Raw genomic sequence first — 12005 nt, 5'->3', positions numbered from 1 at the left:
TCCTGACAACAGGCTTGTAAACCTCCTCTACTCCCTCTCTAGCCCAATCATATCTTTTCTGTAATACTCAAAATGTAAGCAGTACTCTAAATGTGGCCTCAATAGTATATTATACAGTTACGGCATAACCTCCCTGCTCTTAAATTTGATGTCTCAGCTAATAAAGGAAATCATCCCATATGCCTTCTGAACCACCTTCATTGATATGTGGACATGCCCAGATATCCTCTACACTTCTCAGTATCCTACCATTTATTGTGCATTCCCTTGCCTTGTGTGTCCTCCACAAATGCATTAACGTACACTTCTCTAGACTGAATTCCATTTGCCATTTTGCTGTCCACCTTACCCGTCGGTTGATATGTTGATATCTTCCTGCAGTCTACAGATTTCTTTCTCACTATCAAACACACAACAAACTTTTGTGTCATTGGCAGACTTCCTAATCATGCCTGCCACATTTAAGTCTAAATCTTTGATATATACCATGAAAAACATGGAAACTAATGCCAAAACCTGTGGAACCCCATTGTAAACTACATCCCAGTCACAAAAACACCTGACAACAATTACCCTTTGCTTCCTGTCAATGAACCAATTTTGGATCCAACTTTTCCTTAGATCTCACGAGCTTTTACTTTACTGACCAGCCTGCCATGTGAGACCGTGTCAAAATCCATGTAAAGAACATCAAATGGGTTACCCCCTTCAACCTTCCTTACCTCCTCAAAACAGCCAATCACGTTGGTCAGTAACAGCCCTCTCTGAACAAATCCATGTTGACCGCCCTTGCTTAATTTGTGTCTTTCTAAATTATGCCTTAAGCCATCCCTCAGAACTTTTTTCCAATAATTTGCCCGTCTCTGAGGTTTGGATAACCGGCCTGTAGTTAATTAGTTTATCTCGTCTCCATTTTTGAACAACTATACAACAGCAGCAGTCCTCCAATCCTCCAGCACCACGTCTGTAGCCAGAGAGGATTGGAAAATTATAGTCAGAGCCTCTGCTATACCCTCCCTAGTGTTATAATATGCCTTTAAGGGATAGCAGCATGTCTTCGTTTTAAGGCAAATGTGTTATATGATCCAACCTCAGTTTCTTTGAGCAGGACACAGCACACACAGACCTGGTCCTGATGTATTCATGCTTTATATCCATGTACTTCTGTGCACATGTGCCTAGGCTTAATAAGTGAGCCCACAACATGTTTGCACAATCCTTTATGAGTGATTGGTGCCTATATATCATTATAACACAGACATCTTGATTTTTTTTATTAGCCTGGATGCATTTCATTCTGGCCCAACGATTTATTCACTTGCAAAAATGTCAAACCGTTTAATATTTCCTCTCAGTGTTTTTATCCATCCAATATTTCACACACCTCCTCATTAACTACAATGTCTGCATTGTCCCCCTTTTTTCTGAAGACTGGAACAAAGCATTCATAAAGAATTAAGCTCACATTCTCTGCTACTTTACAAATGTCACCTTTTCGCTCTCCAATCAGCTCAACTCTTTCTCTGGTTATCCTCTTGCTCTTTATGCACTTATAAAATACCTTAGTGTTTTCCTTGGTTTTACTTTCCAATATTTTTTTCATGCCTTCTCTTTGCTTTCCTAATTTCTTTTTTAATTTCACTCTTGGTCACAGGTGAAAGAATGTTAATACTCAGCTCTTGCCAAGTCCCCCCATGTAATCTTCACACAGTCAGTGAATGACCTGTTAGATATGGAATGATAAAAAGTCATTTTCATTCTGGCATAGAATTATGGTTATGAATGGATTGAAGAAATGGAGCTATATTCACCAGAGCAAAGAATATCAAGGGAAATTTGTTTGAACAGAGTTTTGAAAGCATAAGATTAGAATGTAAACTAAATTGTAAGATTATTTCAAGATGTTTTTCTGATGACAAGAGTTATAAAAATATGGAACATAGTGACATAAATGGCTGTTGAAGCCAAATCTATTGCTGTTTTTGAGATGGCATTAGATAAACCTTAAAGGGGACAAGATCTGATGTGAATCTAACACTGGGGCAGACACAAGGACCGAATCGCCATCCATGCTGAAATTCCATGTTTTTATGAGACAGGAGATTTCACGTAACAGCTTCTCCCTCCACACATGCATAGGGAAGATGGTGGTGCAGTGGTCATGTCACTGGACTAGTAATCCAGAGGCCCAGGCTAATACTCTAGAAACATCAGTGGCAGGAGCGAGAACAGCCCTGGTTGAAAACAGCATGGAGAGAGAGTGAATAAAGAATGAGGGAGAGAAACAGAGGCCCCACTATCAGTGGCAGGAGTGAGAGTGGCCCTGGGTGAAAGGAGCACAGAGAGAGAGTGAATAAAGAGCGAGGGAGAGAAGCAAAGGCCCTGATTCAAACCAACATTGAAAAAACAAAGTGAGGTCACAGGAGAGCAGGCAGGTGATTGGCTGATGAGTATTTCAGCTTTTAGCATTGTTTTAGATTTAAATTAGCAGCTGAGTAACTATCACTTGTTGATTATTATTAAATTAGTAACTTAAGGATAGGGGGGAATTAAATAAATAATAAAGGTGAAACAACTAAAAAGAGTTAGAGCGGAGCTGCTGTATAAAGAGTGGGAGCAGAGCGGCTGTATGAAGAGCGGAAGTTTACCTGTGAGGGAGCAGAGTGGCTGTATAAAGAGCGGGGGCAGAGTTTACCTGTGAGGGAGCGGGGCAGCTGTATAAAGAGCGGGGGGCAGAGTTTACCTGTGAGGGAGCCGGTTCTCACCCAGACACTTGGCGGCACTGGAATTCGAAAGGAGTGACGTCAGGATAAGGGAGAGAACTGATTGGTAGGTGGTGGGTAAGTTATTTTTTTCCACTTTAAAGCGACATTACAGAAGAGTTTCAGCATTTTTTTTAAAGAAAAACTAAATAGTTTTCTACTTGGCTTAAATTTGAGGAAATGGTCTTTTAATTAAAAACAAACAACAAGTATGGCAAGGGAGCTCAGTTGCATGTGTTGTACGTCCTGCAGCACGTGAGAATTCTTAGGCTCTCCTTACAGTCTGGATGACCACATGTGCAGGAAGTGCCATCCGCTTGGCCAGCTTGAGCAACAGGTTTTGGAACTGGAGACACAGCGGTTCATCCATGAGGCTGAGGATTATGTGGATAGCACGTTTTTAGATGTGGTCACTCCACAGCTTAAGGAAGTGCAGTCAGAGAGGGACTGGGTGAACCAACAGTCAGAAGAAGGGAGACAGGCAGGTAGTCAGGAAAGCCCCAGAGTGTATCTCACTCAAGAACCATTTTTCTGTGTTGGAAAATGGTGAGGGTGAAGGTTCCTCTGGAGAGTGCAGCCAGAGCCAAGTTCACAGCACTGCAGGTGGCTCAGCTGCACAAGGGCGGGGGGAGGAGTTAGAGTGCAAGAGCAAAATGGTAGGAGGAGGCTCAATAGTGAGGCGAGTAGACGGGCACTAATGCGGCTATAGACGTGACTCCAGGATGATGTGTTGCTTCCCTGGTGCCAAGGTCAAGGATGTCACAGAATGGCTGAAGCGCATTCTGAAGAGGGAAGGTGAACAGTCAGAGGACATGGTTCACATTGGTACCAATGACATAGGTAGAAAGAGGGATGAGGTCCTGAAAGAAGAATTTAAGGAGCTAGGTAGCACATTAAAAAGCAGGACCTCAAAGGTTGTAATCTTTGGACTATTCCCTGTGGCATGTGCTAGTGAGTATAGGAATAGGAGGATAGAGAGAACGAATGCGTGGCTGAACAGATGGCACAGGTGGGCGGGCTTTAGTTTCCTGGATCACTGGGTCTGTTTCTGGCGAAGGTGGGGCCTGTATAAGACAAGATGCACCTGAACCGGAACAGGACCAACAGTCTTGCAGGGAGGTTTGCTAGTGCTGTTAGGGCCGGGTGGGGGGGGGGGAAATGGGAGTGGGGTTCGGGGGGTGCAGTTTAAACTAATTTGGAAGGGGAATGGGATACAGTGTGGAGGTACAGTAAGGGTTGATGCACAGCCAAAAAGAAAAGAAACTAAGTAAGTGTGGAAGGCAGAGCAAATATAGATCTGTTAAGGCACAAGGGAATAATACAAGGCTGGATTGCATTTGCTTTAAGGCAAAGAGTCTTACAAGTAAGGCAGATGGATTGAGGGCATTGATTAACACGTGGGAATATGATATTGTTGCTATCATAGAGACATGGTTGAGGGAATGGAAGGACTGGCAGCTCAATCTTCCAGGGTATAGAATCTTCAGGCGTGACAGTGGGACAGGGATGGGGGGTGTGGGAGGTGTGGTGTAAAAGAGGAAGTGGCATCGCACTATTGACCAAGGAGTCAATTACTGCAGTAAGAAGGGATGGTATCTTAGAATAATACCTCAAATAAGGCCATATGCTTAGAACTTTTAAACAAAAAGGGGGCAATAAATTTGCTGGGAGTGTACTATAGGCCTCCAAACAGTCAAGGGGAGATAGAGGAGCAGACATGTAGGCAAATCTCAGAGGAGTAGGGTAAATAGTAGGGTAATAATAGCAGGGGATTTCAACTTCCCCAATATTAACTGGGATAGTCTTAATGTGAAAGGCTTAGAGAGGTCAGAATTCTTAAAGTGCATCCAGGAGAGCTTTTTGAGCCAGCACGTAGAAAGTCCTACAAGAAAAGGTGCAGTACTGGACCTATCCTTAGGGAATGAAGCTGGGCAGGCAGTAGAATTGTCAGTGGGAGAGCAATTTGATGATAGTGGCCATAACTCTGTAAGATTTAAGGTGGTTACGGAAAAGGACGAAGATGGGACAGGAAATATAGGCCCTGAATTGGGATTTCAATAGGATAAGACAGGAGCTGGCCAAAGTGGGGACTGGGAGCAGCTACTTGTAGGAAAGTCTACATCAGACCAGCGGGAGTCATTCAAAAAGGAAAAAGTGAGAGTTCAGGGCCAACATGTTCCCGTAAAGGTGAAGGGTAGGACCAACAAGTCCAGGGAACCCTGGATGTCAAGGGATATAGAGGATTGGATAAGGAAAAAAAGGAGGCTTATGGAAGATACAGAGGGCTGAAAACAGCCAAAGCCCTGGAGGCGTATAGAAAGCATAGTGGGGTACTTAAAAAAGTAATTGGTAGAGCGAAGAGGGGGCATGGAAAAACACTGGTGGGCAAGATAAAGAAAAATCTCAAGACATTTTATAAATATATTAAGGGCAAGAGGATAACCAGGGAAAGAGTAGGGCCCATTAGGGATCAAAGTGGCAATCTGTGCGTGGAGCCGGAGGACAGAGGGAAGGTTTTAAATGATAACTTTTCATCTGTGTTCACTATAGAGAAGAAGGATGTAGGTGTAGAAATCAGGGAGGGGGACTTCAAATTAGCGTTGAAATGGAGGAGATCTTAACGGTTTTAGCAGGCTTAAAAGTGGATAATTCTCCAGGCCCAGTTGAGATGAATCCCAGGCTGCTGTGGGAGACAAGGGAGAACATTGCAGGGGCTCTGACACTAATTTTCAAATCCTCTCTCGCCACAGGAGAGGTGCCAGAGGACTGAAGGACAGTGAATGTGGTACCATTATTCAAGAAGGGTAGTCAGGTTAACCAGGTAATTATAGGCCAGTAAGTCTTACATCAGTGGTAGGGAAACTATTGGAAAAAATTCTGAGGGACAGGATTAATCTCCATTTGGAGAGGCAGGGATTAATCAGGGATAGTCAGCATGACTTTGTCAGGGGGAGAACATGTCTAACAAATTTGATTGAATTTTTCGAGGAAGTGACTAGTTGTGTACTTGAGGGTAGTGCAGTTGATGTGGTCAACATGAACTTCAGTAAGGCTTTTAACAAAGTCCTGCATGGAAGAATGATGAAGAAGATAAGAGCCCATGGGATCCAAGGCAATTTGGCAAATTGGCTTAGTGGCAGGAGGCAGAGGGTGATGGTCGAAGGTTGCTTTTGTGACTGGAAGCCTGTGATGAGTGGTGTACCAAAGGGATTGATGCCGGGACCCTTGCTGTTTGTAGAATATATTAATGATTTTGATGTGAATATAGGAGGCATGATCAGTAAGTTCGCAGATGGCACAAAAATTGATGGTGTCGTAAATACTGAAGAGGAAAGCCTCAGATTACAGGACGATATAGGTGGGCTGGTAAGATGGGCAGAGCAGTGGCAAATGGAATTTAATCTTAATAAGTGTGAGGTGATGCATTTTGGGAGGACTAACACAGCAAGGGAATACGCAATGAAAAGTGGGAGCCTAGGAAGTACGGAGGATCAGAGGGACCTTGGTGTATATGTCTATAGATCCCTGAAGGCAGCAGCACAGTTGTTAAGGTGATTAGGAAGTGCTATGGAATACTTGCCTTTATTAGCCAAGGCATAGAATACAAGAGAAGGGAGGTTATAATGGAGTTGTATAAAACTCTAGTTAGGCCACAGCTGCAGTACTGTGTGCAGTTCTGGTTGCCACACTGTAGGAATGATGTGATTGCACTGGAGAGGGTACGGAGGAGATTCACCAGGTTGTTGCCTGGACTGGAGCATTTCAGCTATGAAGAGAGATTGGATAGGCTAGGGTTGTTTTCCTTAGAGCAGAGAAGGCTGAGGGCAGATCTGATAGAGTATGTAAAATTATGAGGGGCATAGATAGGGTAGATAGGAAGAAACTTTTCCCCTTAGCGGAGGTGTCAATAACTAGGGGGCATGGATTTAAGGTAAGGGGCAGGAAGTTTAGAGGGGATTTGAAGAAAAATGTTATCATCCAGGGGGTGATTGGAATCTGAAACACACTGCATGAGGGGGCGGTAGAGGCAGGAATCCTCACATTTCAGAAGTATTTAGATGAGCACTTGAAACACCACAGCATACAAGGCTACGGGCCAAGTGCTGGAAAATGGGACTAGAATAGATAGGTACTTGATGGCCGGCACACAGAAGATGGGGCTGAAGGGCCTGTTTCTGTGCTGTATAACTCTATGACTCAATATGGGGGTTCAAATCCCACCATGGCAGCTGGTGGAATTTAAATTCAATTAATAAAAATCTGGAATTGAAAGCTAGTCTCAGTAATTGTGACCATGAATCTACCATTGATTGTTGTAAAAACCCATCTAATTTGCTCATGCCCTTTAGGGAAGAAAATCTGCTGTCCTCTGTGGCTCCAGATCCATAGTCATGTGGTTGACTCCTAACAGCACTCTGAAATGGCCTAACAAGCCCTCAGTTCAAGGACAGTTAGGGGTGAGTGACAAATGCTGGCCCTGCCAGTGACGCCCACAGCCCATGAAAGAATGAGTTTTTAAAAATTCAATTATCTCAGGATTCTGTCCCTGGTACCACTCTTTTCCTCAACCACACATTACTCCTCAGTGATATCATTCAAAGGTGTGGGGCCAGGTACTGTATCAGATAGGATGATGATAATAGTCAGATCCATCATTCTGTCACCACCTTTCTTACTTATCATTGATAAAGAGCCTGACTGTTAATATTGAGCCCTGCCAGAACATACTCCAGCTTAATATCAGCAAAATCAAAAGCACCCTGATCATCTCCCACCAAGAACTCCACACCTCAACCCCTGATTTTATCCATTTCCGTGCAGCTTCTCCGAGCTGTTCCTGGCGGTTAGCAAGCTTAGCGTCCTGTTTGAACCCGAGCTGAGTTTGAAATGAAGCTCAGCCACCATCAAGACTGTATATATCCATCATTGAAATATTGCCTATTCCTGCTCATACATGGGGCATTGAAAAGATTCACAGCCTGTTTTGTCACTCCAGTCTAATGATGATCATGAAACCATTGCCGTTTGTCGTAAAAACCCACCTGGCTCGCTAATGTCCTTTAGGGAAGGAAATCTGCTCTCCTTACCTGGTCTGACCTACATGTGACTCCAGACCACAGCAATCTTAAGATGCCCTCTGAAATGGCCTAGCAAGCCACTCAGTTTAAGGGCAATTAATGATGAGCAATAAATGCTGGCCTAGCCAGTGATATAACCACACCCCCACCAACCCATCCCATGAATGAATGAAAAAAAAATCAAATCCTCTTTTAACCTCTGATGTTTCCCTGCCCCTTATTTTGGTGATTTACTCATCTCCTGACCATCCTGAACTCTGTTACATGCTCCAGCTCTGTTCATATGCACACCAGCTGTTCTCCCAGCATGGTCCTCCTTTGCATCCCTTTTTCCTCTAATCCACCTTGGACTGCAGAGCTTGAGCTCTGGACACCAAACTCCAAGTTTGGGACCATTGCCCCCAAATTCCTCCAACTTACTGCCTCTCTGACCTTCTTCAAAAGCATCCTGAAAACCTACCTCCTTCATCTTGCCTTAATTCCTTGCCCAACGTTGTTCAGTGTTTCATTATTTCTGTCTTCGTGATATATGGCGGGATGTTCTGTTACATTGGAGGTGCTATACAAGTGCAAACTATCATTGTTACAGTCTGTGAACTCAGTGCATAATTTGATGCTTGATTTCCTGTTTATTCTCTTTGTGAATATTTTCCTCTGAACAAGAGAAAATAGAAAGGACTTGCATTTATAAGCACCTTTCACACTCTCAGGACATTCCAAAGTCAAGAGGCTGGATTTTATGTGCCGCTGGCGGTTTGGGGGGGGTGGGGGGGTGGGGGTGGGCGCACGTAAAATAGGGTGGGTGCCTAAAACACCACCTTCCTGCCCACCCCTGAGCTCACCCCCATAATATGGAGGGGCGGCTGGCACTGAAATTTCTGCCTGCCATATTTAATCAAGAATCAATTGGGCTTGTTATCAAGCTGATTCACCTTGATAATACACTGCCAGTGCCATAAAACATTTAGCATGGGCAGCAGGATGGGAGCAAGAAGTCTGATTTTTTCCACTCAAATGCTTAAAGGGCGGGAAGGAACGGGCAGGGGGTTGTTCTTCCGGGGCTGAACTTTTGATGCCCCCCCCCACCCCTTAGGTTGAACACCCCCCTCCCTTCCTTCCTACCCGCTCCCTCCCTTCACGGTTTGATGCATTCCTGCCTCTGAGGAATCTTCCCGGAGGCAGGTGAACAGTTGCCAAGGCTACCTGCCCTATAGTGAGTAGCCAATCTACATAGTGAATTACCCATTTCTGGGCTGGTTGGGCACACGGCTGTGTTCTTCTCAGCAGCTGTCAGGACCTCCACCGAGCACAAAGCCTGGCAGGTCCCTGGCAGCGACTTGTTGGTGATTGGCCTCTAGGGCTCTCGAGGCCTCCCCTTTCCCTGCACCGAAGCTCCAGTTATCAGCATCCCCTCTGCAGGGGTGGCCTTGGATGTGTGGTCAGAGATTATTTATTTATATCCGACACCTTCAGAGGGCAATTCAAAATGGAGGCGTCCTTGTGTCACCTCTCCTCCCACCCTCACCACCTGACAGTGGCAGTGCCCATCCTTCTAAGGCTGCAGCCCTCTTGTTGGGTCTGCTGGCTCAGGGACCTGGCCATTGCCCTTAATTGGATGGCAGGTCTGAAGACAGCCTCTTAATTGGCCACCTCTGGGATGATGCCCTGGCAGACAGGGAATTCCATCCAACTAAATCCGGCACAGAATCTAACGCTTGTTAGATGTAGTTTTCAAGATATATGAGGAAGAAAGAAAAAACTTGTCTTTTCATAGCACCCTCTGCGATCTTAGGATATCTCAAAGCTCTTTACATCCAGTGTAATACTTTTGATGTGTAGCCATTGTTGTAATGTGAGAGAAACACTTTATTCAGTGGGGCTTGGTGATAAACATATAGACAGTAAAGTGAGTCAGGTAGAATAACTTATGCATTTGTTTGTTCTCATGATGTGAAAATAGAAAATTTTGTGCATGTCCACCAGTGACTGAAGATGTTTTGTGCAGAGCCTTTTCCTGGAAGTCCAGTTCCTCACCTCATTCACTTACTATTGGATCTCCTGTGTGTTTCATTTAATTCCTGCTGTTGTTTCAGATCTTTCATGCTTTTATCTCTCTCTTTCCTTTAAAGTGCTTGTGTGGTCTTTGGCCTGGCATCACTTAGTAATTTGTTTTCCTGGGCGACAGATCCTCTTTACATATAAACAGGATTATCTTTAATGCTCATATTTCAGTTCCATTTATACAACCTCCTGAAAATGTTCCCTCTACAAATGCACTGCTGTTGGTATAAGTCAGCCTAATACCCAAATAGATCTAAATGATCCAATTTAAAGAGATCCAAATCTTCACCAATTTGTTGAAGATTCAGACTCAAGGAAGTTGTTTTTTTAAGAACATCCTACTGTCTGTTTTTATATCCTTTCATTAGTGTGAATGCTTGAGTGCTTGGGTGTATGCATAAGAATGTACATGCATATGTACTTAGATTAATGTTCTCTATTCCACACATGTACAATGAAAAATAGCCAACTAAATCATTGCAGCTCCATATTTTGTGGGCTTTTCTGTGACTAGGCCTGCAATGGAAGGACAAATCATTGATGTTGGGATTTGTTTACTGTTCCTACAGTTGTATTTAAGAACATAAGAACATAAGAAATAGGAGCAGGAGTAGGCCATTCAGCCCACTCCACCATTCAATGAGGTCATGGCTGATCTTCTACTTCAAAACCATTTTCCTGCACCACCCCCAGTATCCCTTGATGATATTATTATGTAGAAATGTATCTATTTCAGTCTTGAACATACTCAACAAATGAGCATTCACAGCCCTCTGAGGCAGAGAATTCCAAAGATTCATTGCCATCTGAGTGAAGAAATTCCTCCTCATCTCAATCTTAAATGGCTTATCCCTTATTCTGAGACTGTGTCCCCTGGTTCTAGACCCCCACCCCCCAGCCAGGGGAAACATCCTTCCTGCATCTACCCTGTCGAGCCCTGTAAGAATTTTGTATGTCTGAATGAGATCACTTCTCATTCTTCAAAACGCCAGAGAATAAAATATATTTGGTGGATAGCTACATGCCACAGATTTTCTGTTCTTGTAACTCAATGATGCCTGACACTACAAAACCTCATTGGTAACTGAAGGTTTGAACTAAAACCAACTCATCACCTTCCAAACACATTTGTAACTTCCTTCTTCAGTGCTTCAAGGCTCATTTCTCCAGTTCTTTGCTGTAACTCACCCTTATACCACAGACAAGCTACTCACTTACATCAAAACTACATCTTTTTTCCTTAAGGTTTATGTGCTCCAATTAAAGTCACAGTTTTTTTTTTAGAAAATACATTTGGACAAACTTTCGAAAGATTTTAACTGACTTTTGACAAGTGCTCGTGGAACGGATTTCACTATAAGGTGTGCTTTTATTCTGTGATATATAGTCCGATAAAACCAGACACTTCAATCTAGTTCAAACAATAACAGAAAATGCTGGTAAAACTCAACAGGTCCAACAGCATCTGTGGAGAGAAAGACAGGGCCAACGTTTCGAGGCTGTATGACTCTTCATCGGACTTCAGTCCAGCTCATCTTTTCACGTCAGGTGCCTGTTGTCGCTCACTTGTCATTGGCTAAAGATTAACCAAACTTGCAGGAAATTAAGTTAAACTGCCCCTCCCTCACCCTCCATAAGCTTCACCTCAATATGCTATTTAGAAATTTAGAACATCACGAGCTGGGGGGTTGGGGAACGGGGGAGGTGGTGGTGGTGTGGATTTTCCCTGTTTAGCTGCTTCCCTCTTGCTTTCTCTCTGGCGGAAGCGGTCTTTGAATATTTTTAAGACAGAGGTAGATAGATTCTTGATAAGCAAGGGGATGAAAAGTTATCAAGGGCAGGTGGAAGTGTGGAGTTGAAGTTAAATCAGATCAGCCATGATCTTATTGAATGGCGGAGCAGGTTCAAGGGGTTGAGTGCCCTGCTCCTAATTTGTATATTCATATGTAAGATACTTGGGTTTGAGAATGATAAGATTAGTAATTGTACAGCTAGGTCACCTTTTTAACAGTAATTTCTTGGCCCCAATTTAAGAAATCATTTTCTCCGTGTCACATTTTTGGAATCACTTCATGTGCAGTGGGAAGTTCTCAGTTGGATCACT

Source organism: Carcharodon carcharias, chromosome 19 (genome assembly GCF_017639515.1).
Source record: "Carcharodon carcharias isolate sCarCar2 chromosome 19, sCarCar2.pri, whole genome shotgun sequence".
Lineage (NCBI taxonomy): Eukaryota > Metazoa > Chordata > Chondrichthyes > Lamniformes > Lamnidae > Carcharodon > Carcharodon carcharias.
The sequence above is the reverse complement of the archived record's forward strand: the minus strand, read 5'-3'. Positions refer to the sequence as shown.